This window comes from Callionymus lyra, chromosome 5, assembly GCF_982586985.1.
Source record: "Callionymus lyra chromosome 5, fCalLyr1.hap1.1, whole genome shotgun sequence".
Taxonomy (NCBI): Eukaryota; Metazoa; Chordata; class Actinopteri; order Syngnathiformes; family Callionymidae; genus Callionymus; species Callionymus lyra.
Window position 1 is genome coordinate 7,160,921 of NC_141822.1, and position 27,963 is coordinate 7,188,883.

Sequence of the window (27,963 nt, forward strand, 5' to 3'; positions counted from 1 at the left end):
AGGTGTAAACAAAACCACAGCAGATTCACTTCTACTTAGTCAGACCAGAGGCTTCTGGGCTGCTCTAAGGAGACATTTCCCCACACCAGTTAACAGAGGACTTGTCAAATCACTCAAGTGCGATCCCTCTGAATCCGCAGAAGACTATATGGCCAGAGCTAAGAAGGTGTGGCAGGTTACCTACAGAGAGCCCCATGACATGACCAAGCTCTGGAATTATGGCAACAAGCTGTCATCAGGGGTCTCCCTGACAAAGTGAGAGAAGCAATTGAAAGTACAATCCACTATGACGAACTCACCCAAGCACAGTGGGCATCAGTTTTGCGCCAACATTTGACCAAGTTCCAGGAACAAGAGAAAGGCGCTGAAGATGAAGTTAAGTCCCTGCAGAAACGCCTCCTGAAAAAGCAGTTGGCCCGATTAGAATCAGAAGACAAAGATACAAAGAAGAAACAGATGACACTGAAGGCTGCCCAAAATGAGCCGGCCCCTGAGGTGGTTACAGCTGCTGCCGAGGCTGCTTATCAACTCTATCAACAAGTACCCTACCCACAAGTTCCGTACCAACAGCAGCAGTGGGCCCAAAGAGGTGGATACGGAAGAGGACAACATGGAGGTCAAGGACAGGGTCAGAGGTCACAGTCATTCTATTGCTATCACTGCGACAGGGCGGGGCACTATGCCAGAGACTGTCGTTCCAATCAAGGTGGCGGCCAAGGAGGAGGAGGTCCGCCACAGGCCAGATACCCGTCAAGGGGACGTGGAGGTCCGCCTCTGTACCCCATGGGACCCCCACCAATGACACCAGGACCAATGGTCCCTACCCCGCCGGCCCCTCCTACCCCGATTCTTGGAGCCTACCAGCCTCACCAAGCCTTCTCCGGAGACTGGTATGGACACAATGATCAGATCTATTGACACACCCCACCACCACAGAGACCGGACGTGACCCACTTCGGACTCTCAACTGAACCCCTTCTTTCTATCACCATAAATGGGGTTCCACACATTATGCTGGCTGACACTGGTGCGACTTTCTCCTGTCTTACTACCTCACAGGAAATCTCGAACAGAACTCAATCAGTGGTGGGGGTCACAGGACAGCCAGTCACTCAACATTATTCCATTCCACTACCAGTCCAGTACAACGACCAATCTCTGAAACATTCGTTCTTGCTTTCCCCATCGTGTCCAGTGAACCTGCTTGGTAGAGATCTGATGTGTAAAATGAGACTCACCATATATATGGATAACACGGGCATCCATGTTGCTGAAATGCCTCCACCCTCATCCTCCGTCAACCCAGTCCGAGTGATGGCGATGACTCCAGCCCCTACAGCTGTCATGAAAGATGAGGAAGTGTTTTGGTTACGATTGACTGCTACGGGCCCTAACACGCCATCTATCCAATTTGTGTTCAACCAATTGAAACAGCAGATCTTCTCTCTACACCCCTACAAGACCCCATTGGACCATGTGCACTGCACTTTCAACGTCGTTGATGACCCAGATCACCCCTACACAGCCGAGTGGGATACCAACATGGCCCACCTGAAGCCTCCCATCAAGTGCCAAGGAATCTACTGTGGGAAGGAAGGAGTTGCTGCAAAAGTGGTGTTATGTGAGTGGTTAGGATCTTGGTATCAATTAGGTCCTACCTCTGTACCACACGTCTCCCTGGCGTTAGGATTTGGACAAGAAGCCAGGAGCCTTGGCCCTATGGTCAAACGTGCATACTCTCTGACCGGGTTGGAGACTCCAACCGAGGGCTTGTTTAGGGCACAGGAGGAGGACATTTGGTGGTTCAGGGATGTGTGTACGACTGATGTGTCCCTCTCAGAACATCTGCCCCTCCCTCGTCACCACGGTCTATCCCAGACGGATCACCCAGGAGCGGCTGCCTGTCTGAACCGCATCCCGGACAGCATCCGGACTACGTCACCTTATGACGTCGGTGTTCTGGACACAGCCCCTATCACCGTCACACCCTCCGATCCCACCGGACATCCCCTCTACAAAAGACAGTACCCTCTCACTCCAGTGCAGATGACTGGAATCACCCCTACAATTCAGGGTCTGGTGGACGCAGGTGTCATTTATCCTTGTGAGTCACCATGGAACACGCCCATTCTACCTGTTGAGAAGGCTGGAGGCAAGGGCTGGAGAATGGTACAAGACTTCAGAATGATCAATGACAACACAATCCCTGATGTACATCCTGTTCCAGATCCACACCTTGCACTAAGCAGTCTGAGCCCGGACTTGATCTGGCTAACGCATTCTTCAGCATCCCATTGGACCCAAGTTCACAACCCATCTTTGCCTTCACTTTTGCAAGTCAACAATATACCTACAGTCGGTTGCCCCAAGGTTTCAGAGACTCTCCTGGAATCTTCAACCGAGCCCTGAAGACACACCTGTTAGAATTGCCCCTTCCTGAAGGAGTAGTTCTGATCCAATACGTTGATGACCTCCTCCTGGCTGGGAGGACGGCTGAACTTTGCTTGTCTGCCTCCGAAGATCTGCTTAAACTACTACAGAATTTGACAGGAACCACAGAGAGAAAGGTTTCATGTCAAGCAGGTCTGGAGTTCTGGGCAGTTCTTGCAGGTCACTTACATGCAAAAACAAAACAAAAACATACTAGTGCTCCCTTTTAAATATAATAAATCAATAAATACAAGCAAGTATACTTGATCATTCAGAGATAAGCTCTCCATGTTTCCTTCATCCATTGTTTGATGGTGTTTCCATCTGGTTTACCTCTTCATACTGGAATTTAAAATACTTTTCATTATTATTTTATATATATTAATTCATTTAAAGAAAACAACAACAGATCAAATCCCTCATCCAAAAGAGTTAAAATAAACGTATACTTATATAATTAAATACGATAAATATGTTATCTGTATTAATATGCGGAAGTGATAAATGAAATCAATATCTTCAATATTAATAAAATAAATCGCCTACCATGACCTAACCATATAGCAACCTTTTTATTGGAATATATATATATATTTTCGTCCTTTAAAAATAACAAACAAAATACGTGTGTGAGTTACATTATTATTTAAAAAGCTAAGTTTTAGCGAACTAGCTCTCGTGTTAACGCACCACAGAAAGTTACATTACACGCAATGAAACATTATTTCTGAGTCTACTTAAAGCAATAATTATATCTTACCTCAATAGACGAGTGACCCGCACCTGGTTCCGTCAAGTTACTGCACAAACGTGAGGACAAAATGCTATCGATCTTTGTCAACAAGTCTGATATCAACATCCGGAGGTTTGGAGGAAGTTGCATGTGCGCAAGTTTGAATTTTTTTTAGCTGAGGCTGAAACTGCAAAACTTAACTCGGTCTTTATACAATCACACATCTACAATTGTATTCAATGGCGCTTTTAAACAAACAAGCACAATATCTCAACGAAAGATTCTATTTTCATAGAAAAGCGCACCGGATTATAAAGAGGATCAAGCGAAATAGCACATCCAGACTTTATTTTACTCATTCATAAAACAATGTCAACATTATGGAGTTGAAACACCTAAAAATATACAATATAGTCACTTTTACAGGACCTTTTAAGCATGTATTACTCCGCGAGAGCCTCTTGACTTCCACGATGTGTGAACAATCCTCCTTAAAGTGGTTTGAGGTCGTTAAGCACAATCGGGGGTAGAATCGCACTGTTGACATTAAACATTTCAAGTGCGCTTCATAGTTTTAGAAATACGGTAGCCAAATGACAACAGCGACACGTCACGTCACGTTACCATGGCAACGAAGAGGTGGGCGACGCGTCAAATGTAACCCAGGTCGTTTGAATCCGACGTCGGGGAGTGCTCTGTATATTACTGGGTGACTCAGGTAGGCTAAAACCGACGTTTTTGTCCCCGCTCTAACGTTACCCTAGTGACACCAGGGGGAAATTGCACGGCGTCGGACGGTATGACGCCTCGGGTGTGAGGACGTGTTGGAAATCCAGGACCATCAGTGATGACAGAATTTCTTTTTTTTTTTTTAACAATTTTAAGTTTATTCATAACACAGGTACGTCTTAACTAACCAGCCTTTAAATCATGTTGATCCCATATCAAATGATGAGCCAAGTTGGATGATCGCGACGGAAAACTCTCATCATTATTCAAAAGATCTGAACACAGCATCTGCCAATATTGATGTGATTATTGAATGTTTCTTATATTAAAATTGTTTCTACCTGCTTTAGTAGAGATGCCTAACTTTTAGATAGACCCGCCTCATCTGGCTTCTGATTGGCTAATATTGGGTGGCTTCAGTGATTGGCTAGATTTACGCAAAAGGACCAAGCAATAAAACAAATATATATATATAGAATAGGTCAATTTAAACGTGATAAATGTCATGTGTGGCGTGTGATGTGAGAATGAATCAAATTGTGTCAGTGTCACACACAAACTGTGAGACTTAAATATCCTCACTTGGCTCTTATGGAAAGCCAGTTGAGGATAAATAATTTGCTCACTAGTAAACTAGTGAACCCTTTTGTGCCTTACTAGTCAACTAGTGAAGGTTAAAATGCTGTTTTTGTGTCTTACTGGTGAACTAGTGAAGGTTAAAACACTCACTAGTAAACTAGTGAGACTTTTTCGTGCCTTACTAGTGAACTAGTTTTACCCAACATGCACACTAGTCAACTAGCTCGTCTATAGGCTAATGCAGTAGGCGGGACATTGATTTTAATTGGTTCAAAAAACCACTCAAGAATAAAGATCTTCAAATCAATTAGTTTGAGATGTCAAAATTAGGTTTTTAAAGCCCCAATTTCTTAATGTGTTATTTTTCTCATTAGGGGTGTTAAAGAAGAAGACAAAAAATAGAATTGCGTGAACCGGAAATAGTCCCTAAACACTTCCGGTTGACAACATAGAAACTCTGATGATGAGGTCTTACTGCCAAATCTCTTACTATTGTAACAATAAATCTCTCTATAAACATCTCAAACTGTGTTCAAGTCTTTCCTGGTTAAAATGTCATATGATGTTCCTTGTTTGACTGGTACATGCAGCACACACCCAAGCAATGTTAATAACGAACAAAACAAACGCAGTCGTGTTATAACTGTAATTACAATAATTTACTGTTTATGTCATTTGTCAAGGAGCAGAAATATCTTGTATTTGCTTTGTTTCGAACCACTATTTTGGTTTTATCCTATCCCATTCATTGTCTAGTAATTGTAAAGCTAGTCTAGATCACTTCTCCCTCCAAAAATACCATGTTCAAACCAATATGCTGGGTCAAATGTTATGCAAATGACCAAGCGGTTTTAATCGTGAAATCAATGTCAATAAAAACTATCTCAAATAAAATGATCAATGACTATCACGTTCTTTCATAAGAGTTACGCTTCATGAGCATCATGTAATAACATAATAATTGAGTATCATGTCTTAAACGTAAAAGTTGAGTTTCATGGAGCAACATAATAGCTGGGTTTCAAGTAACATCACAAAACTATTACTGATAATACTGAGTATATATAAGGGCTGCATGGTATACCTGTTTGGAGTATAAACATTCATTGCTATAGAGATTTTTATAAACTGCTATACTATGTTTACGGCACAAAACAGTAAAGGTTTTAGCAGAAGATTAGCAGAAAGAATGACAGCAGAGCAGATAAAAACCAAAGCAAAAAAATAAATAAATAAATCAAGTCTGAGCTAGTCTTGGACTTTGGGATGTCCCGGACAAAGCCCCGTCCAGAGTCCATCAGAAGTGACGAGGTGGAGATAGATGACAACTATAAGTACCTCGGTGTGCAGCTGGACAGTAAACTGGACTGGACTGGTCCTGCAACACAGACCATGTATATAAGAAAGTTCAGAGTAGACTGTACTTTCTGAGGAGGCTCCGATCATTTCACATCTTCAGGAAACTCCTTTGCATGTTCCATCAGTCTGTGTTGGCCCGTGTCCTGTTTTAAGATGTGGTGTGTTGGGGTGGAAATGTGTCCAAGAGGAGTGTCAACAGGTTGGACAGGTTGATCAGAAAGGCTGGCTCTTTGATTTGCATGAAGCTGGACTCAGTGGTGACAGTTGCAGAGAGGAGATCTCTGGACAAACTACTGTCCATCATGGATGATGACAGTCATCCTCTGAACACTGTCATCAGTGAGCAGAGAAGCAGATGGAGCGAGAATGATCCTTCCCAGATGCAACACTAATAGACTCAGGGACTCATTAATTCCTTGTTCTATTAGATTGTTTAATTCTAAGTTTGGGGGCAGGAGCGGAGTGAAAAGATGATTCTATATTAATCTTTGTATCCTTTCTTTGTGTTATTTTTCTCAAATAATAATTCTTTTTTTTGCGCCTTTTTAAGACACCCAAGGCGTCTTACAAAGGTTCTTAGATAGCACTTTTCTATGCTTATCAAATTGCTTTATACACTAAGTGACATTATTAATTCACTCCATACTCTGTGGTGGTAAGCCACTGGGGTAGCCCGACAGAAGCGAGGCTTCCAATTTGTGCCATCGGCCCTTCCGACCAACACCACACATTCACTCTGTCCATCATGTGGTCTCATTCTATGATTCCTGTTGATGCTGACAGGTCAATGCAGTTGAGGAGGATCAATGATTAAGTGCCAACTTCTTTCGTTTGAAAAAAAGGATCTCTTCTCTCAACAGAGTATCGTGTCTCCTGACATGGTTGGCTTCTTCCCCTGTATTCTGTGACTTCTTGGATCCTAATGTCATTTGGCCTGTGGACTGTTCCTGACATTTTAGAGCTTAAGTTTACACAAGTGAGTCTTTTTGTTTTAGTTGGATTTTTGGACTTGATCATTAAAGACCACTTGACTTATTTTTGTGACAACATTAGTGGCCTTTTGGTTTCTCACAACAAGACTTTTCAGCAAATCGTGAGGAGGAGAGGTGAAGCTGGACCTTGTGTCAGGAGTTCAAAAGTCGAGAGACCCAGTTGCGGAAGTAAAACAGAGTTCCAAGTAGAAAATCCAAAACGGTTTAATCACAAAAGGTAAAATCCAAAACGTTCCTCAGAACGAGTGTCAATAAACAAAAACGTATCCACAAAAATGAGAACAGGTTCACGGGAAACTCAGGACGCAGGCAGGGGCGCGGCTGGCCGATAACTAAAAGAGTAACAAGAAAAAACTCAAGTTAGAACTAAAAGGTGCTGACAACGTCAGAAACAGGAACTGTCCAAAAGCACGGTAAATTGTTCAGAGACAAACGGGGAAACCAAACCTAAGTCAGGAGGCGAAATACTCTAATACTGGCAAATTTTTCCGGGATGAGATGCTCCTTAAGACTTGAAAGAACCTGCCAAGAAGTCAGCCGCAGATCGTGCACACCTGCCTGCGCCTGTCACAGAAAGTAAACAAAACAAAGGCATCAAGTGGTCAACATGACAGTACCTTGTTTCTCTGGGTGCTCCTGGTAGAAATCTCTTAGCAGAGAAGAGTCAAGGATAAGAGACCGGGAGATCCATGAGCTTTCCTCCGGACCATAACCCTCCCAGTCCACCAGGTATTGGTACCTCCAACCTCTGCGTCGAATGTCCAGAATTTTGTTGACCCTATATGCTGGGTGGTCATCAATCACGAGTGGCAGTGGTGGAGGCTCAGTTGGAGGACAGAGTGGACTGGAGACGACTGGCTTCAGGAGGGAGACGTGGAACGTGGGTTGGACCTTGATTGAAGGAGGAAGCTTGAGCCGAACAGCAGAGGGGCTGATAACCCTCTCAATCTCCAAAGGACCGATGAACCTGGGAGCCAGCTTGCGGGATTCCACCTGGAGAGGAAGGTCCCGGGTAGACAGCCAAACCCTTTGGCCTGGCGAGTAGTTGGGCGCTGCCACTTGGTGCTTGTCAGCCAAGAGCCGGTTACGGGTGGCAGTTCAGGACAGAGCAGCCCTGGTGTGAGTCCACACCGAGCAGCAACGTCAGAGATGGGCTCTTACGGACGGTACTGCTGCTTCTCTCTCTTGAGAGGGAAAAAGGGGTGGTTTGAAACCATGCACTTCCGTGAATGGAGACATCCCGGTGGCTGATGAGGTCAGGGAATTGTGCGCATATTCCACCCAAGGGAGGTGAAGGCACCAGGAAGCAGGATGGCGAGCAGATACTCAGCGGAGTGCCGACTCCAGGACCTGGTTGGCCCTCTCGGTCTGCCCTTTGCTCTGAGGGTGGTAGCCAGATGAGAGGAGTAGCCCCTAAGGACCTACAGAAGGCGTTCCAGACCCGGGAGGAAAACTGCGGACCATGGTCCGAGACAATGTCCAGGGGTATTCCGTGGAGCCTAAATACATGTTGCACCAGGAGGTCAGCTGTCTGCATTGCTGACGGCAACTTAGGTAAAGGGATGAAGTGCACCATCTTTGAGAATCGATCAACTACTGTAAGAATTACCGTCAAGCCAGATGAAAGAGGGAGACCAGTGACAAAGTCAACGGAGATGTGCGACCAGGGACGACTTGGAACCGGAAGAGCTTGCAGTAGACTAGAAGTCCCTGGCATCCGGAGCAATGTCCGGCCACCAGAATCTCTGTTTAAGAAAAAATAAGGTTCTGGTAACTCCTGGGTGGCAGGTTACCTTATGGTTTTCTCCCCATTGTAGGACTTGAGACCGGACTGCCTTGGGAACGAACAGTCGGTCAGGTGGAGCAGAGTTTGGTCCTGGATCCCTTTCCAATGCCTCCTGGACAAGTCTTTCGTCGTTCCAGTGAGCGGCCCTTAGAAAACACTTCTCTGGCAGGATGGTGTCCCCCTCGGCGTCGGCCTGGGGAGGTTCAAACTGACGTTACAGAGCATCAGGCTTCACGTTCTTGCTGCCGGGGCGATAGGTCAGGGTAAAATCAAAACGTCCAAGAAGAAGTGCCCATTGGGCCTGACGAGAAACGCTTTGCATCTCGCAAATAAGTCAGGTTCTTATGGTCCGTAAGGACTAGAAAAGGTACCTCAGAGCCCTCCAACCAGTGCCTCCACTCCTGAAGAGCTGCCACTACAGGAGTTCCCTGTTCCCGATGTCGTAGTTGCCCTCAGCCGGTGACATCTTCTGTGAGAAAAAGGAACAGGGGTGCACCTTGTCGTCTTCAGAGCAACACTGGGAGAGCACTGCACCAATGCCAGTGTCAGAGGCGTCAGCCTCGACGATGAACTGTCTTGTAGGGTCCAGATAGCGCAGGATGGGTGCAGAGGAGAACAAGGAGCACAACCTGTGAAAAGCCTCCTCGGCCTCGACCGACCAGAGGAAGGGGCTCTTAGTAGACGTGAGAGGAGCAGCAACCTGGCTATGGCCCCTGATGAACCTTCTATAAAAATTGCAAAACCCAGGAACTGTTTGAGCTGTTTAAAGGAACCTGGTACCGGCCACTGGGTTACTGCCTCAATCATTTTAGGGTCAGGCCTTAATTGGCCCTGCTCTAAAATTAAGCCCAGAAAACATACAGAAGATACCCCAAAATCGCACTTCTCAGCTTTAACAAACAATTTGTCTTCTAATAGGCGTTGTAGGACGCGACGAACATGGCAGAGATGTTCCTCAGAGGCTCTGGAAAAGATAAGTATATCGTCAAGATAAACGTAGACAAAGTCATTTAGGAAATCTCTGACAACATCATTAATCAGTCCTTGGAAAACTACGGGGGCGTTAGTTACACCGATCGGCATTACCAAATATTCAAAATTGCCGAGAGGGGTCTTGAATGCAGTCTTCCACTCATCTCTCTCTCTAATGCGGACTAAATGATAGGCATTTCGTAGATCAAGCTTCATAAAAATCCTAACCTTGTTCAAGGGATCAATAGAAGGATCAATTAGTGGAAGGGGATACCTATTCTTGATGGTAATGTTATTTAGTCCCCGGTAGTCAATACATGGTCTGAGAGTCTTGTCCTTCTTGGCAACAAAGAAAAACCCTGCACCTAGGGGAGATGAGGAAGGTCGGATCAACCCAGCTGCCAGTGAATCCCCTATACAAGTCTCAAGAGCCTGTCTCTCCGGGCGAGATACATTGAAGAGCCTACTGGAGGGTAGAGGAGAGCCAGGGAGCAAGTCTATAGTGCAGTCATAGGGGCGGTGCGTTGGCAGGGATAGAGCCCTTTCTTTACTAAAAACCTCACCCAAATTTTGATACTCTTGAGGAACACAGGAGAGGTCAGGAGGGGAAGACACAGGAAGCTGAGGGCCTGAGGTTACAGGAGCAGAACGAAGACACTGTGAGTGACAGGAAGAACTCCAACCCAAGACAGAAGAATTCACCCAGTCAATGTGAGGGTTGTGAAGACGGAGCCAAGGCAGACCAAGAACTAACGGAGAGGAGGGAAAGGAAATCACAAGGAAACTAATAACTTAAGAATGGTTACCTGAAATAGTGAGGGACAGGGACCTAGTCTCGTGAGTCACGTCGGTCAGGGGTCTACCGTCAATGGCACAGATCGGTCGGGGAACGTCAAATTCAACCAAGGGAACGTTAAGAGAAAAGGCGAAGTCCTTGTCAATAAAGTTGTCGTCGGTGCCAGAATCTATTAGAACTACCTCAGCAGTGGATGTCATGTCGAAAATCAAAAGTGCAGGTAGAGTGATCCGGTGAGAAGGGTCAGGGGAAGAGAGGGCGTGTCCCACCTGAGCACTGACCTTAGGACGACTAGGACAGAAACGTAGTCTGTGACCAGGCTCTCCACAGTACAGGAACAATCCCCTTGTTAGCCTGTCTGAGTGCTGTTTAGGAGTCAAGCAGGAGTGAGAACTTTACCAACTTTATTTATAATGCTGAACAGGTTGCTATGGGCCACAGCCAACGCCAAAAAACGATGAAGACATGCTTCATCTGTCCATTTTCTTCTTCACAAACTAAAACTTGCGATGCCTTGACGGGCCCAAACTTAAACCATTAACTCTGAAAAACACTCCAAAACACTATCTTACAATATATTAATTTAAAAAAGTCTATGGCATGTACAGGGTGGCAATTTAAAAAGTATAAAACAAGGAACTGGTAAATCATTCAATTGATTACTATTGGGATTGAACTCTTGGAAAATGTTGTTCATGTTTGTCCATTTATTATACGTGTTTAATTAAATATCTTGTGGAGAGAAATGAATATTGCTTGTTCACTGTTCTCTTCTGGCATGAACTGTGATTTATAATCTGAGCTGACGGATAAAACAATAAAAATAAATTATACTTATTAGTTATACTGTATTAAGTAGATAGTAAGAAACAGACAACAGGTAAGATTGTTATAAGTAAAGGGTAAATATGGTCCTAATAAATGTGAAGAAGCATGACAGTGAGAGGACTTTTTTGGATTAGGATGGATGAGTATTCACTAAGCTGGTACTTAGTGTTCTTTTACTGTCACAGTTTACACTAACTGGTGTAAATCAATAACATGATGAGATACACAAAGTAATAATAATTGGGTTTCATGTGGTTATATAAAAAGCTTCACACTGAAATATCTTCTACAAAGAGTTCTTACGATGGCTGTGACTGGTCCATTGCTGCTGCTCACATTTGTGACTTTCTGCTTGTTAGATTGAAAATTATTCTACACTATACGTATACGCTATAAGTTAAATTAATGCTAAAAAGATAATAAAAATATAGAGTATAAATTACTAGCCTCATCTAAGAGCTTAAACGTTTAAATACACATTCACAACCAACATTTCACTTTCATACTGATGTACACTGTCTCAAGGGTAGCTTGAAACAGACTAGAGATTATTCAGCGACTTAATGAAGGACAGACTGTCTGCTCTGTTCACACCTGTGAGCGTGAAACAAAAGAGCAAGAAAGAACACACCCAAAAAAAGGGGCTGGAAGACAAAGAAACTGGCCCACACGGCGGGGAGGCAGGGATGTTGCTCTCCAGGTGACTCGAGACAGGAACTAACATCAAAGAACCACTGCCCCGGAAAATACGCCCCCCTGGACAGAAACTTTCCCTTAAATATAGAGGGGACCCATAACCCAGGACCGTCTTTCCCGGAGCTATTGACCTGTAGAGCTGCCGGCAAAGATCGAGTCCTTTCGATCGTAAAGTTGTATCTTTGTTTGACTTGTAGCGGCGAATAAACGACCCGTACACTCTGCTTTATGGAGAGAAAAGGTCAAAATGCAAAGTATTAAGACCCGGACGTGACGTCGTGTTGGAGCGTTAATATCGTTTTATGCTCTACACTGAAGGATTTTCAAGAGCATAAAATTTCTAACAAATGCATGAGAGACACAACCTCATTCCTCTGGGAGCTTAACCAGGAAAACCCAAAAGAATAGTGTTGTCAGTAAGTTGCAAAAAGTCCTCAGAAACTATTTGACAGGTTGCTTGTTTTAATAAGAATATTTTAAATGTAATTTTATGTTCTATGTTTCACCACATAGTATTCTCTGTATCCATATGTAAACACAACACTTTTGTTAAAGGTATTTCAAAGTTCAAAGCAACTTTTTCAATCTATGCTTTTTCCGTCCATACATATACATTTTCCTAACAGAGAATAAAGTACTTCAAATAATAGTAATAGTTTGAGAGTGAGTGAGCTTCAGCTTCTGTCAGGTTCCAAGTTAATAAACACCTTCTGATACTGTATCAATTATAAGACATTTCTGTTTCTCTTCTTAATTAGTGTATGATTCATACGGGAAAATCGGGAGCAACTTCTTAGGCGGCAATGAGGACCAAACTGGCATGATGCAGGAATGCCGCTCTGGCCAAACAACTTCTTTCTCAGGACAATTCTGCAAAGTGTTTTTGAACCAGGTAATTGTACAATTAACTTGATTCCTGTTGTGTTTTCCGTTGCTGTTTATCAGTTTGTTTCAGAATATAGTGACTACAGTACATTATTTCATATTTTAAAATACATGTATTTGGTATTGATACATACAAATATATTTTGATTAAAGTTGTTCTATTGCAGGGAAATGTTTTCTACTTTGTGGGGATTTGTGTTCCAGACTCTTGCAAAGAGAAGGAGGCGCATCAAATGGTGCATGGGGGTAAGATCTTATTGAATTCAACTTTTCTGACATGATAACAACATACGCCAGACATTGAACTCACATCAGATCAAAGCAGTCCATTAAAAAATGCCAAGTATGAAGTCCATCTGCACTTAAAGGACACAGGACATGCTTTAGATGACAGCAATGTACAGCTGCTGGCCAGAGACGAGTGAAAGCCTCCCACTAGTGGCTGACTGTCAATTGTGTAAAAAAAAAAGTGTTTTCTCTGAAGTTATATTAGCGGGTAACTTAAGCTTTGAGACTTTTGTTTCAGTGAAGTTTACTCAAAAAATACACTGAAAATCAGTGAAAAGGAGTGTTACACTGTTGTGGAAGGTGGGGCCCAGAGAGACAGAACGACCACAGGATCGACAGTATTAGTTTTAAAGTCACAGGTCATTTGTTTTATTGACCAACGGCTTAGCATCATCAACAATATTTCAGACTCAGAACATTTTATTGAGCGTTAACAATGGGCAGTCCCTGGTAGGCGTTACTTTCCCAAAGTTACATGATTTCAAGATAATCGACCATTAGTTCTATCTGTGTTACCAGAACAGAACATATTTTCCACTGCCAATGTTCCGCATCTGGGAGAACTTCAACCATGTTCTGAGTAAGGTGGGGGACATTGTGACTGAAATAACTATGTTCCCTACTTTGATTGGCCTGTTGGCCTTTTCTGGGTTTGAGATGAGATCCTACCCCAAGTGGAGGATTTAAAGTACTTTGGCTTATTTACATGAGTAAGGGAAGAATGGAGCATGAGATCATCTGCAGTTATTCGGATACTACACCGATCCATGGAGCTAAGCCAAAAGGCAAAGGTCTCTGTATACCGCTCAATCTACGTCACTACCCTCACTTTTGGTCACGGACCGTGGGTATTTAGCAAAAAACAAGATCACAGGGGCCCGTGTAGGGTGGCTGGGATCTCTTTTAGAGATAGGGTCAGAAGCAAGGTCATCCAGGAGAGATGCGGAGTAAAACCACTGCTCTTCCGCTTAGTTGGGAGTCAGTTGAGGTGGCTTGAGCATCTGATTAGGATAACTCTAGGACATCTCCCTGGTGAGGTGTTCAGGAAATGTTCCAACGGTAGGAGACCAAGGTCTATCCAGGAAATGCTTGAGAGATTATGTCTCTCAGCTGGTCTGGGAACACCTTGGGGCGAGGAAAGTCTGGGCCTCCCTGCTGCTCCGAACAGGGATAAGGGGAATAAGACTATAAGATTATGAATAATTTCAACATTATAGTCATGGAACTAATAGAGCAAAAGTTAATAGTTATTCACCTTTGTTAAGCTACTTCTCTGGTTTAATAAGAATGATCTAGTAGGAATTAGAAGACACGTTGTCTTGGCTTATTACATTAATATACATGGATGCAAGTCCTTTGCTAACATTGCTAACTCCTGCCTATATATGAGATGAAATGGGTGAAATGTTACGACATCACTACAAGTAGGTGCATGCAACACAGCGCATTGTACATCAAGGTGATCACACTATTTTTTCATTTGAAGGAATGATGACGTTTGGAGAGGTCTCTCTCATTCCTACTTTACCGTCAATTCTGGTAAATGATTCCACACAGAGTGTATTGAGGACGCAATGTTTTACCAAAGTAGTAAATCCAGGGACATCTGGAATCACATGTCTGTAAGTAAAGCCATTTATCTGATATCACCTCAAACTTCTTGTTTCAGTAGTGTACTTGTACTCATGTTCTCCCACAGGGTCCTTTGCTTAATTATAGTAGTAATCCCTCTTGCTGCTACACTGACCACTGCAGTAAAAGACTTTCAAGAGAGCAGAAAGTATGCACCAACTGTAGAACCTACCTCAGTGATCATGAGTCCAACCAATGGAGACAACAATTTGTCAAATTTTGAAAAAAATGCAGATAGTCTCCAAGATTGCGGTAATTTGGCGAGAGCTAACGTTTACATTCATATGAAAGTGTTCTTATTGAGATGTTTGTTTTAAAGTAGTATGTTTGGTTTCTTTTCAGATCACATCATGAGGAAGCAAAGTTGTTTAAGAAGTTGTTTGCAGCAGTTTCTTCAGGCCTTCTCTCTACAGACAACCACCAAGGGAATCTTCAGCAGGCCTCCCTCGGTGAAAGGGGTCTACAATTCATTGACAGGCATCAGAGCACTCAGCATGATAGCGATCATTTTTGCACATTCATTGAATTATCCTTTGGACAAGGTTCTCGGTATGAAAACATCAGCTCTAAAATGTTTCATAGTTGTTCACTATTTTGAGAACAGTATCTCTTCCACCACAGACAACGAAAAGGTGTGGTTTATTGGCCTGAAAACGAACCCACTGGTTTTTTTGACAGGGACTATTAATCTAAGTGTGGATATTTTCCTGCTATTTGGGTGAGTCACCACTCAACTATATGCCTTTCCTTGACACATAAAACACATTATCTCTAATACAATCAGAGGTTTGGAGGAGAGAAATCAGAAAAGTTCAAAATATCTTGTTTGTTGATGTATCTCCTATGTTCAAATTATTGTGTTTCAGGGTTATATTAAGTGTCAAAACTCTCCTGAGCTCAATCCAGAGGAACGATGACACCATGAGTGTAGGTCTTGTGGCAGATTACTATTTCAAGAGGATTATAAAGTTGAGTCAGAAAGTCTTTGCTTGCTTTGACATTTCAACCACATTTGTAAATGTTTTTTTCAGGATACAACCCCTCCACATGTTTGTGATTTTATTTGGTGTCGGTTTCACATCGGTGATCAACAAGGGGCCTTACTCGTGGATAAATTAAAATTTTATAAATTGTGAGAAAAACTGGTGGACTAACCTGCTGCTGATTAACAATCTCTTCACAATGCCTTTATCTGTAAGTGAACCCAGTCAAACCATTTAAAGATGCCATATTTGTCTACTTATCTAATCAGTGATCTGCTCCACAGTGTATTCCTTGGAGTTGGTACCTCTCTCTTGACATGCAGTGCTTCGCCACAACCCCTCTTCTGATTCTTGCCTATAGAAAGTGTTTACTTCTATTATATATATATATATATATATATATGAATAATAATAATAATAACAAAAAAAAATTATATTTGTTTTCTACCTTTTATCAAACATTTTAATCATCTCAACTCTAATTTTAAAAATGTATTTTACAAAAAGGTGTTTTTGCGGCTTTAGTCGTAGCACTGCTGCTGATGACCATTTTGACTAGTTCCATATTAACGGCACTTCTTCACCTACCAGTGTCTTTGACAGCAACTTGGTAAGTTGAGTTAACTTCTTTAGGATCTTTGAATGTACAGCTACTAATACTACAAATAACACCAGTAGTACTGTCAAGTTCTGTGAGTGTTTGGACCACAACTATGCCTGAACTTGAAAAGGGCTTGACCACTTGTCGAAGGATGCAAAGGACAACTCGATTCTTTCTCTTTGGTTTTTTATTTTCTTCTGATGATTTCAGTCGAATATTCCAGTTCGGAATATAATTGTCAATAATGAATAGGTTGAAAACCTTTAAAACAGAAACATGCATTAGTTTTAATACATTTCAATAAAGGTCAACTAAAATGTTAAATAAAATGTTCATATAACTTGCTTTTCCAAACAAGTTTACAAAATTATTTCAGTACGTGCTAACAATCAGTTTTAAGTGCAAACCAAAAGACAAAATGCAAGCTTAAATTAGCTTAAACAAAAGTATCTTAATAAATTATTAGCACTCAGGAGCAAACATAATCTCATACCTCTTTAAAAGTAGTTTCCTTCCTACCAGTTGCATCTTCTGGGTGATCAGGAGCCTTGGTCATGTCCTGTTTTCAGGAGCAGGTGAGAGAGACTGACTGGGCTCAGTCCAAACATTTAGGCCATGCTGTTCTGGTGTGTGCGCAGGTAAATTCGGTCCTACTGGCAACACAGGCCATGATGTTCGCCCTCTGCTGGTTTGGAGTGGAGCTGGTTTGACCTCCTGGTTGACAAACCCAAGGAGGTCACACCACTTGCATACTGTGCTGGATTTAGTTTGCTTGATTTTCAATTCTGTCGCTGTTCTTTCTCTCTTTCAATTGGAAGCAGGACAACTATCCGTCTAACATCGCTGTGAAGAACTGTTTTGATTGAGCTTCACGGTTGAGACTGGGTAGCTTGGAAAGGTTCTGACCTGCACATCCCTTGCCATCCCTTTCTGGTCAGTGTTGACGCTGTTGACTCTGGCAAGCCTGAACTGACCTGAGGGCGTTTTGGTCAGCCAGCCAAACGACATCTCCGATTGCCACGTTCCTGTGTGCCGTGTGCCACTTGGTCCTGACGAACAGGTTTCTCTGGCTCTGGACCTGGTCATTTGAACTGAATTAATTGCCTCTTCTTTCGGTTTACTCCTGGCTGAAGTCCTGACCAACATCTTCTTCCACTTTGTGGCAGCTCTCCATACCCAAGCAATGACTGTGGTTAGTTTGGTTGGACTGCAGTGCTTACTGATGTCGAGGATTTTCCTCACTTCAGCGGGTAGTCTCCAGACTTGGATCTGGTGATCTTCTCCACTAGAGCTGCTTCGGTCAGTCTTTGCTAGAGCAGAGGTTGGGATCATTTTTTGACATTTGACAGGTGTTGCATGGCCTATTTGGTTGTACAATCCTGCTACTTTGCTAAGCAAGAGTCTTCTTGTCAGTGGGTTTCGGGTTTTTTCCCTTACCTCATCTCCAATGAGATTTTGGCCTGCCCTCATTTTCTTTTTTCTCTTTGAGAAGTTAACTGAAGTCAAAACGTATAGTCTGTCTGATTCAACAGGACAGCCAACTCCAAGAGCTTTGTCTTCTCCCCTAACTTGGTTGGGGAGAATGGGGAACTGGTCTTGTGATGTTGGATGTTGCGTTTCATCCTTTTGCCTCCCACTTTGGCCTGACCGGACCCAACCTCCAACTCCATGGACAACAAGTGTGACCTTTTCACTGCGTAGCTTCAGTCTTTTGGCCGCTCTGTGAGTGATGTAGTTAGTATGTGAAGCTAGGTCAATGAGAGTTCCAATCTTCTCTCCTTCATTGGCGGTTACTTCCAAAAGCATAAGAAGTACTGGCAACTCACACTTAATTGAGGCCATCCTTCCAGGTAGGTCCTTTTTAGCGCAATGGGATCTCGCCGCCATGTTGGTGAAGGCTTTCCTGAACTTTTCTGCCATGCCTGGGGTGAGCTCGGATAACAACTCCTCCTGTTCCTCTGTGAGTGGCTGCCGTCTGATGCTGGATTTCCCTTTCTCAGATACTTTCCCTTTGAATCCTCCCTTGAGGCAAAGAAGGAAATGGTGGTCCGATGATCTTCCTCTCATGCAGTCTTTGTTCCTGCACAGGTAAGTGTCTACACATTCCTCATCCTCCGTATGACATTTGAGGCATCTTCTGCATGCACCAAGCTTTTCAACAGCACTTAATTTTTCGCCGGGCTTCAGTTCTTTGAACCGCTTGCAAAAGAAGATCTTCTCAAGGTGCCTTTCATCTCCACAGACAACACATCCTCCTTTTTCTGTTGACTTTGTCGAAGCATATTTCTTTTCCAAGAACTGAGACTTCTTTTCGGGCGTTCTACTTACACCCAGTTGGTCTAGTCTCTCTAAAATCTCCTCCTGAGTCTTTAAAAATGTGAGAAGGCTGTCAAAGTGATTGTCGGGGTTGACTCCATTGGATTGATTTACCATGAATGTCAGCCAGTCCCTCTTAATATTGTCCGGCAGTTTGCTCTCTATACATCGGATTACCAGGGGATTCTTGATGGCTCCAGTACATTCAAGCTCAATTAGGTCATTCAGGGCCTTTTCTACAGCTTGAATTAGGTCGATCACCTTTCTTGGCTGGCGTGAGGGGGGGATACTCTCCAGGTCCTCAATTATCTCCAGAGCAATCGTTGACTTATTTCCATACCTGTTTTGAAGTACCCTAAATATGTCTTCAGCACTGTTGTATGTTGAAAGGTGCAGGTCTCTAGATATGTTCTCATCCACACTGTCAAGAAGTTGAAACTTCTTAACTTCAACTGAGCCAGTTGGCTCTCCCTGCTTTTGTAGGTTCTCCCAGTCTTTTCTCCACCTGTGTAAATTCCTCTTGATCCCAGTGAATTTAGGGAGACTGGTCGGCTTGATCCTCAACACTGGTTGTAGAGCTGCCAAGAGTTGAGGCTCTTTTCCCTCTTTTTTCCTCTTCAGCGAATCTTTGTGCGGTGAGGAATTCTGCCCTTCTGGCTTCGAGGGTGTTTCCTAGGGCTCTCAAGTCCTTTACTCTGATTTGCAGGTGTGTTACTTGATCAGGAGGGATCCATCCGTCCCAGTTCCTCATGGTTGAAGTGGCATCATGGATGAGGTTCCTCACTCCTTCCAGCTGAACTTCAAACCCGTCTCGGTTGAGCGCAGTAATAGGGCTTGAATCAGCTCTTTCACAGGCTTTCCCTGCTTCCTGGATTGCAGAGATTACCTCATTTTCTCCATATCTTTGCCACAGGTGAGATTGAACTATTTTCCTGACCTCATGCAGTTTTGCATCACAATCTTCTGTTGTTCTTTCAAGGTCATCTCGCTGGTACTGGTCAAGCTTGACCTAGTCACCCTCATCAATTTCAGCTTCGTTTTCTGCAAGTAGCCCAGCCTCATATTCATCATTTGTGTTGCTGACGTTCCTTGCAAGAGAGCTGAGCTTTCTGAACTCTTCTCGTAGCTCGTGCTCGACCAAGTCCTCTGCTGCTCTGCTCAGGTAGTTCGCTTGTTTCGTAAAGGCCGTTTTCGCTAAGGTTCTCTCTTGTTTCAGTTGCTTGACTGTTCTCCCAAGAGTTTCCTTTGCCATGGTTGAGGATTTTTACTTCAATTGATCCCCTTGCGTCGACAGCTTGACTTTGGGTCTTTGATCCAAGTCTTCACTGCCACACGATGGTCATCAACTGTAGGCCTTTGCGTCGACAGCTTAACTTTGGGTCTTTGATCCAAGTCTTCACTGCCACACGTTGGTTTTCAACTGTCAAGTTCTGTGAGTGTTTGGACCACTACTATGCCTGAACTTGAAAAGGGCTTGACCACTTGTCGAAGGATGCAAAGGACAACTCGATTCTTTCTCTTTGGTTTTTTATTTTCTTCTGATGATTTCAGTCGAATATTCCAGTTCGGAATATAATTGTCAATAATGAATAGGTTGAAAACCTTTAAAACAGAAACATGCATTAGTTTTAATACATTTCAATAAAGGTCAACTAAAATGTTAAATAAAATGTTCATATAACTTGCTTTTCCAAACAAGTTTACAAAATTATTTCAGTACGTGCTAACAATCGGTTTTAAGTGCAAACCAAAAGACAAAATGCAAGCTTAAATTAGCTTAAACAAAAGTATCTTAATAAATTATTAGCACTCAGGAGCAAACATAATCCTCTTTAAAAGTAGTTTCCTTCCCACCAGTTGCATCTTCTGGGTGATCAGGAGCTGTGGTCATGTCCTGTTTTCAGGAGCAGGTGAGAGAGACCGACTGGGCTCAGTCCAAACATTTAGGCCATGCTGTTCTGGTGGGTGCGCAGGTAAATTCGGTCCTACTGGCAACACAGGCCAGGATGTTGGTCCCACCAGAGTCTTTTGCACATGTTTGCCCTCTGCTGGTTTGGAGTGTAATTGAGTCTTGACTTGACAAGTACTTTAGCACAGCATGTATGATTTGATCTGATGACTTCTCCAATTCAGGCTTTCACCAGACTACGCAACTCTATACTATACGAAACCTTACTCCAGATATGGAACATTTTTAATTGGTTTTCTATTTGGAATGTACCTGAAAGAGAGGAAGGAAGAACTTTTGAAGAAAAAGGGCTTCATTGAAAAAACTCTTTTTCATTGTGAAAACATTTGTTACATTTCACCCTTAAGTCACACATTTATTACGTTCTTTGTCCTTGTAAAGTGGCAAGTTGCTCTTGGATGGACGTGTTCCTTGCTGGCCATGGCTCTAGTGATTGGATTTTACTATGCTCTTGAAGATGCCCCAGACCATCAATCAGCACCCCATGCCATTTACCAGGGACTACACAGACTGGTCTGGGTGACTGCTGTAAGCTGGATCATATTAGCCTGTGAGGAAGGCTATGGAGGTGCTTCTCATTTATCTTTGACTTAATGAATAACAAATCACAAATTTAACAAGTTTGAAGCTATGAATAGTTTGTATAGAACATGGTTCTTTTCTCTCTCTCTCGCTCTCTCTCTCTCTCTCTCTCTCTCTCTCTCTCTCTATATATATATATATAAACATATATATGTATATGAAACAAATTACTTTGAAAATTAAATGGCTACTAGATTTATATGTAGCGTTGAAATGCTGTCTTTTTTCCAGGGTACATCATGGACTTCCTGTCACTGAACTTGTGGGTTCCTATTTCAAACCTAAGCTTTGCTAAAGGCCTGGGTACACCACTGGGATCGTCAGGTGTCTGACGCCGTCGGGCAGTCCTGTGTGGTCTGACGTAGGTTGCCCCCGTTCCTCAAAAAAAATGCCTCGAAACACACCAACGAGATTGCCGACAAAAGTGTACTGTAAAAAAATCGCACTACCTGGATGAAGTCCTGGATCTCACAGTGGCAAGCTCAGGGGGCTTCTCTGAATTTGTGTCGGGAACTGGAGATGAACGAGCAAGTTGATTTCAAATATTTCGCTCAACTTTTTCCAGCACAGTTCAACATGTTGGAGGAACTACTCAGACCGATTATCCAGCGGTGCAACACAAATTACCGTGATTATATATCTGTCGGTGAACATTTGATTGTCACGTTGTGCTTCCTCTCAACTTGTAAGAGTTTTATTTGAATTCAGTTTTCAGTTTACCCTCCTGAATCTTGCGTGAGTGTTACTGTATAATCAACAAAGTAATCCTTTCTATTTATGAATGCAGGGGAAAGCTTAAGTAAGTAAGTAATATTTATTTATATAGCGCTTTTCTAGACCAGGGTCACAAAGCGCTTTAACAATCAAAACAATACTCAAAAAAGTAATTAAGTAAGTAATTTTTATTTGTATAGCAATTCGTCAACTTGTCCCTGAAACGTGTGAGGCAATCTACCAGGTGCTACATGAGAAATAACTCAAGGTATGTGTGATTTAAATTGTTTTTGTTATTAAGCTGTAAAATACAATTTGAGTCCTGAGGTTTGTGTTGAAGTTTAGTACTCAACACTGTTTGCATACAGTGTTAAGTACTAAACAATTATATCCGTAACATTAGTCAGAAAAATATTCAAATAAATAGGAAGTTCTCTCATTAATGTAATTGAAATAATTTGTGTACGCTATAAAAAGTGAACATTCTGATTCGATTACGCTATGCTCACAAACTCCCACTTTAAGTAGATATTTTAAATATTTTACTATAAGATATAAAGATACATTCAAAAGGCAGGGGTGTTCAGAGATTTAAAAATAGAAAATACAATTTGTAAATAAATTACAAACTCCATGAATATTGATCAGTCAAATAATACTGAAATCTGAAAAGATTAGGTTTTCACTTTCTTTACTTTTCCTTTTTTCAGTGCCCAGACACAGTGAATGTGAGGTATTAAGTGGTTTCAAGGCTCAGTGGAACTTCCCAAATTGCCTGGGTGCTCTGGGTGGAAAACACATAAACATTCAATGTATTACAATTACAAACACACCTTTTCCATTGTGTTGATGGCACTGGTTGACAGCTCGTACAATTTCTGTATGTAGATCTTGGTTGTAATGGACGTATTTCTGATGGTGGGGTGTTTCGTGAATGCACACTCGGACTACCCTGTTAAACAGAACCACCAACATTCCTGCCCCTGCACCACTTCCAGGAACTGACGGACTGTCTCCAAACTGAAATGTGGCGGAGGACGCCTTTCCATTGACAGAGTATTTGTGAAAGCAATACGCAAACCGCAGATTCATGTAGAACAGTGCATCTTCAACTACAGGCTGTCAAATGCTCGGAGGGTTGTGGAAAATGCATTTGGAATCATGGCCAACAGCTTTTATGTCTTGTTTACCATGAACAAGTGTGTTTCCCCTCTGGGGATGAATAAAGCTTTTCTATTTCTATTTCTATAACAACATCCGTAATACTACCACAGTGGAGAAGATTGTCCTGGCTTGTTGTGCTCTGCATAACTTTCTACAGACTGAAGGCAGTGATGTTTACTGGGCAGACATTGTCGACAAGGAAGGACCAGACAGTGGTATTGTTGAAGGAAGATGGAGGCAAGACCTTTCCTTACAACAAGCCTCCCTGCCACGGGCAAACAATGCAACAACAAGGGCCAAACAGATCAGGGATGAGCAATGCGGTTACTACATGTCCGAGTCTGGCACAGTGCCTTTTCAATGGATCAAGATATAGGGAAATAATTGTGATTTTGTAGAATGATCATTAAAAGTCTTGTCAACAATATTGGCCTTTTCTATCAATATTACCACAAATATACTTATAAACAATTCAATATATTCAATATAAAAAAATCAAGACATCAAGGTAAACAAATTCATGGAGCAGGAGGTGATGACACATGTTCCAATGTTATGATATGTACTCTGGATGCATCTGAAAAGAGGACCAGATTACCATGTCTAGATTAGGGCAAGGTGACTCACATGAGGTCGCGTGTGAGTAGGATAACAATTCAAGACATCAAGGTAAACAAATAAATTCATGGAGCATGAGACGTGTTCCAATGTTATGATAATGTACTATGCATTGAGCTGCTTCATTCACATTATAATATTGGTGTGATGTACGAGGATTTTATTTATTTAATTTATACTTAATTTCTTATCTTTCTTCAATTACTTATATTTTCATTATTTATTTTATTGTTTTTCGATGTTGGCATCTCAAAACAACTTATTTTTTAGCTCGTTTAAGGAAAGTATAATAAATAAAAAGAGACACTTAAAAAACTGAACTTTTATTGAACGACTTACATAATTTTTCAGGGTTGTCAAGGTCGTACACATCAAAAAAAATAATACAGTACAGCATGTAATGCCTTCTCTAAGCGAGGCCTCAGATGGTCAGGCACCTCGATACATTTTCTTTGAATCCACTGGATGGACTGAACAATCTCCCGTTTTTCAGTCTCTTCCGTCGTGTTTATCATGTCCAACATTTTGTTAATTTTGTCCATCAGGTCCACAGATTTTCTCCGCCACTGCATTTCTTGTCATCCTGCTCTTTTCGCAGGAGGCAAAAAACTTCCAGATGAAGTGGACGCACAGTCCATCGCTGGCTCAATTGTTGTGGATTCTGCATGTGGTGTAAATTCAATATCGTCCTCCATTTCCTACTGCATCCTCTCCATGGATCCGGCAACACAAGAGGGGATCTCCAAGGGAACCAGCTTTTCCTAAATAAATCACAAGAAGAGATAAATATTATGGAATCACTGCAATCACAAGAAAAGCTGGATCCTAGTTTCCTAAAATTATATTTTTTTGTTAATCATTCGTTCAACTCATACTGTGGGGTTGAGGTTGGAGACACTTTCTTTAGTATGTGGCTCAAGGAATTGCAGCCTCCTCAAAATCCATTTCTACCTGTGTGTCCCCTCTATTCCAGAACTCCCGGACGGGCGCTGCCTCACATAGCGGGTGTACTGTCTGCTAAGGTTCTCCCACTTCTTCTTTAAAATGTTCTTATCTGAAATATTACACACAATATATATATTAATTTACAGCGTAGCAACCCACATTATAACAAAACACGGCATATTTAGCAAGAGCTTGAGTCACTTGTGTACCGTAAAAACATTTTCGTCTACCCTTCTTCGTATACATTACGCAGGTTTTATGTACACACAAATTTGATAGAATGGAAAATCTTACCTGGGATATTTAGCTTTCGCCAATCTGCCTCTAGCAGTCCGCCTTCACTACTCGGTTGCAGTAGCTTTTCTCTACCATGTTTTAGAACGGCGGCCTCTCCTCAACGGTTTCAGTCCACTGGAACATTATGCGGCCAATAGAAGTTTTCGATGCAAGTGTGGTTTCATCCATGCCATCGCTGGTTATCTAGTGTTAACTATCGTCACTTCCGGTTTATTGTCCTGCACCGATTAGCTTGGTAAACCTAGCACTCGACCAATCAGATTGAACATTGAGTCCGACTGAGATGAAAAGTCTTAACGTGTGCATCCGCCTCCTTTGTCGTCCGACTAGGACTGATTAGGACGCCGACTCCAGACTGGGGGAGACAAACCACATAGACTTGGGGCACCGACCACAAAGGACTGCCCGACGGTACCAGATGCCCAATAATCTCCGCGGTGTGTCCATACCATTAACATTGAGGAGTACGCCACGTCTGTGTCAGCATACATTCACAAATGCTCTGATAAGCAACATAAGAAGCATCATCACCCGTGCAAATCAGAAAGTCTGGATGACTGTGGAAGTATGCAAAATACTAAAAACGCGGAACTCTGCTTTCAAGTCTGGGGATTAAGACGCTCTGAGGATCAAAAGCCAACCTGAATAGTGCCATCAGATTAGGAAAATGGACTCAATGCCAAAAAAAAATCCAGGGCTTGTTCCAGGAAGCCAGTCACACCAAAAACATGTGGCGAGGAATACGGGCTATTACCAACTTCAAGACACCCCCCTCTTCTGTGGGTGACGTTGATCTGGACTTCCTAAATAAATTAAATAACTTCTTTGGGTGGTTTGAGGCATTAAATAACACGACAAAAGCTGTTCCCCATCAGGCAGAAAAGGCACTCTGTCTTAACATAGTTGACGTGCGGAAGACTCTGAGAAGAGTCAACTCTCGGAAGGCAACAGGCCCGGATAACATACCTGGGGCTGGTGCTCAGGCAATGTGCAGATCAGCTGGAATGTGTACTAACGGACATTTTTAACACCTCGCTGAACTAGGCCATAGTGCATTCCTGCTTTAAGACTGCCTTCATCATCCCAGTGCCAAAGAAAACTCATATCACATCACTGAATGACTGTCAACCTTTGGCATTGACCCCCCTCATGATGAAGTGCTTTGAGAGGTTGGTGAAAGACCATATCACCTCCAGACCCTTTCCCGTTTGCCTACCGATCAAATTAGTCCACCGAGAATGCCATCTCCTAAGCTCTACAACTGAACCTTGAACAACTGGAGAAGAAGAACTCCCATGTGAGGATGTTGCTCCTTGATTTAGTTTTGCTTATAACACTATCATCCCACAACGCCTGGTACGTAAGCTGGAACCTCTGGGCTTCGGCTCTTCCCTGTGTAATTGGCTGCTTGACTTTCTAACCCACAGACTACAAACGGTGCGTGTCGGAAGTCAAACCATCAGCACAATCACCCTCAGCACTTGTTCCCCTCAAGGCTGTGTCCTGAGCCCCCTACCATTCACTTTAATGACCGATGACTGCGTTGCCAGGTATGATTCCAACCATATCAGATGATACAACAGTGGTGGGTCTCATTCATCAGGGATGATAACGACCAAGAATACAGAGAGAAAGTGAAGCAGCTGGTGGAGTGGTGCAGGGAAAACAGCCTGATCCTGAATGTTGACAAAACAAAGGAAATAATTGTTGACTTCAGGAAGATCCAGCCTAGCCATGCCCCTCTTCTCATCGACGGCATAGCCGTGGAGGTGGTCAGAAGCACCAAGTTCCTGGGGATGAAAATCTCGGACGACCTCACCTGGTCTGCCAACATCACTGGTGAAGCGGGCTCAGAAGCGTCTGTACTCGAGTTGTGAGATGAGATGTTATGTTGAAGTCCACTTCCAAAACAAATGCTGCGTAGATTGTATATTGTTGTTTTATTCCAGCCATAGTTTAAAATTGTGTTTAACTTATCTTTAGTAAGGTTTTTATGGTGAGGTTTTAAATTGTTGTTACAACAAACGGTTTCTTATTTATTTAAAAACTGCTTCTTGCACCTATTTTAGTAGACACAGTAGACAGTATTTATTTCTAAATCTTTTGCACTTTATAACTTGTCTTAGCCAGTAATGCAAACTAAATTTTGTTCTTTGAATATCGAAAATGAGAATAAAGGATGTCTAAGTCTAAGTTCGGGAGGATGGCTTTCTTGCACAATGGGAAAATTGTCAATAAAACGGTTTGATTTTTTTCATTCATTTCATTTCATTGTTAAACACTTTGAAGGGCGAGTCTTCCGGGATTGATGACATGCAGTAACAAAAATCATTGCTTAACTAATCACAGCAGAGTGGGTGTAGTTGTGTGTTTTCAGTGGGTGGGACTTATGATCATTCTCTACAAACAGACACACACTGATGATACAATAGAGGTCCAATATATATTTGAAAGAGACTCAAATCAACAAATTTGTCATGTTTTTCATATGGTTTTAATTTTTTTGTATGTTTCTGGTCTTATTCTATGATTCCTGTTGACGCTGGCAGGTCCCTGCAGACAAGGATGATTTTGTCCCAACTTCTTTCCTTTGAAAAGGAGGATCTCTTCTCAGAAGAACTCACCAGAGTATCGTGTCTCCGACAAGGTTGGCTTTCTCCCCTGTATTCTGTGACTTCTTGGATGCTAATGTTAGTTGGCCTGTGGACTGTTCCTGACATTTTAGAGCTTTAATTTATGATTTTTTGTTTAAGTTGGTTTTATATTTTTGTACTTGATCATTAAAGTACATTTGAACTTTCCTCCATGGACTTATTTTTGTGGCAACATTAGTTGAAAAAAAAAGAATATTCAATGTATTGTAGCGTTTGCAAAGAGAGAGACAGTGTGTGAGAACTTTACCAACTTTATTTAATAATAATAATAATAATAATAATATTTATGATGCTGAACAGGCTGCTATGGGCCACAGCCAACGCTAAAAAACAATGAACACACATCACATTTGTCCATCTTCTTCCTCACGAACCAAAACTTGCGATGCCTTGACGGGCCTCAGTAATATCCGAA

At 42.4% G+C, this 27,963-nt stretch overlaps 1 pseudogene; it reads left to right on the forward strand.

Annotated features, from left to right (window-relative positions):
* The first annotated feature begins 11,284 nt into the window (after positions 1-11,284).
* LOC148079175 (O-acyltransferase like protein-like) lies at positions 11,285-26,771 on the forward strand (annotated as a pseudogene).
* Positions 26,772-27,963: the final 1,192 nt, after the last annotated feature.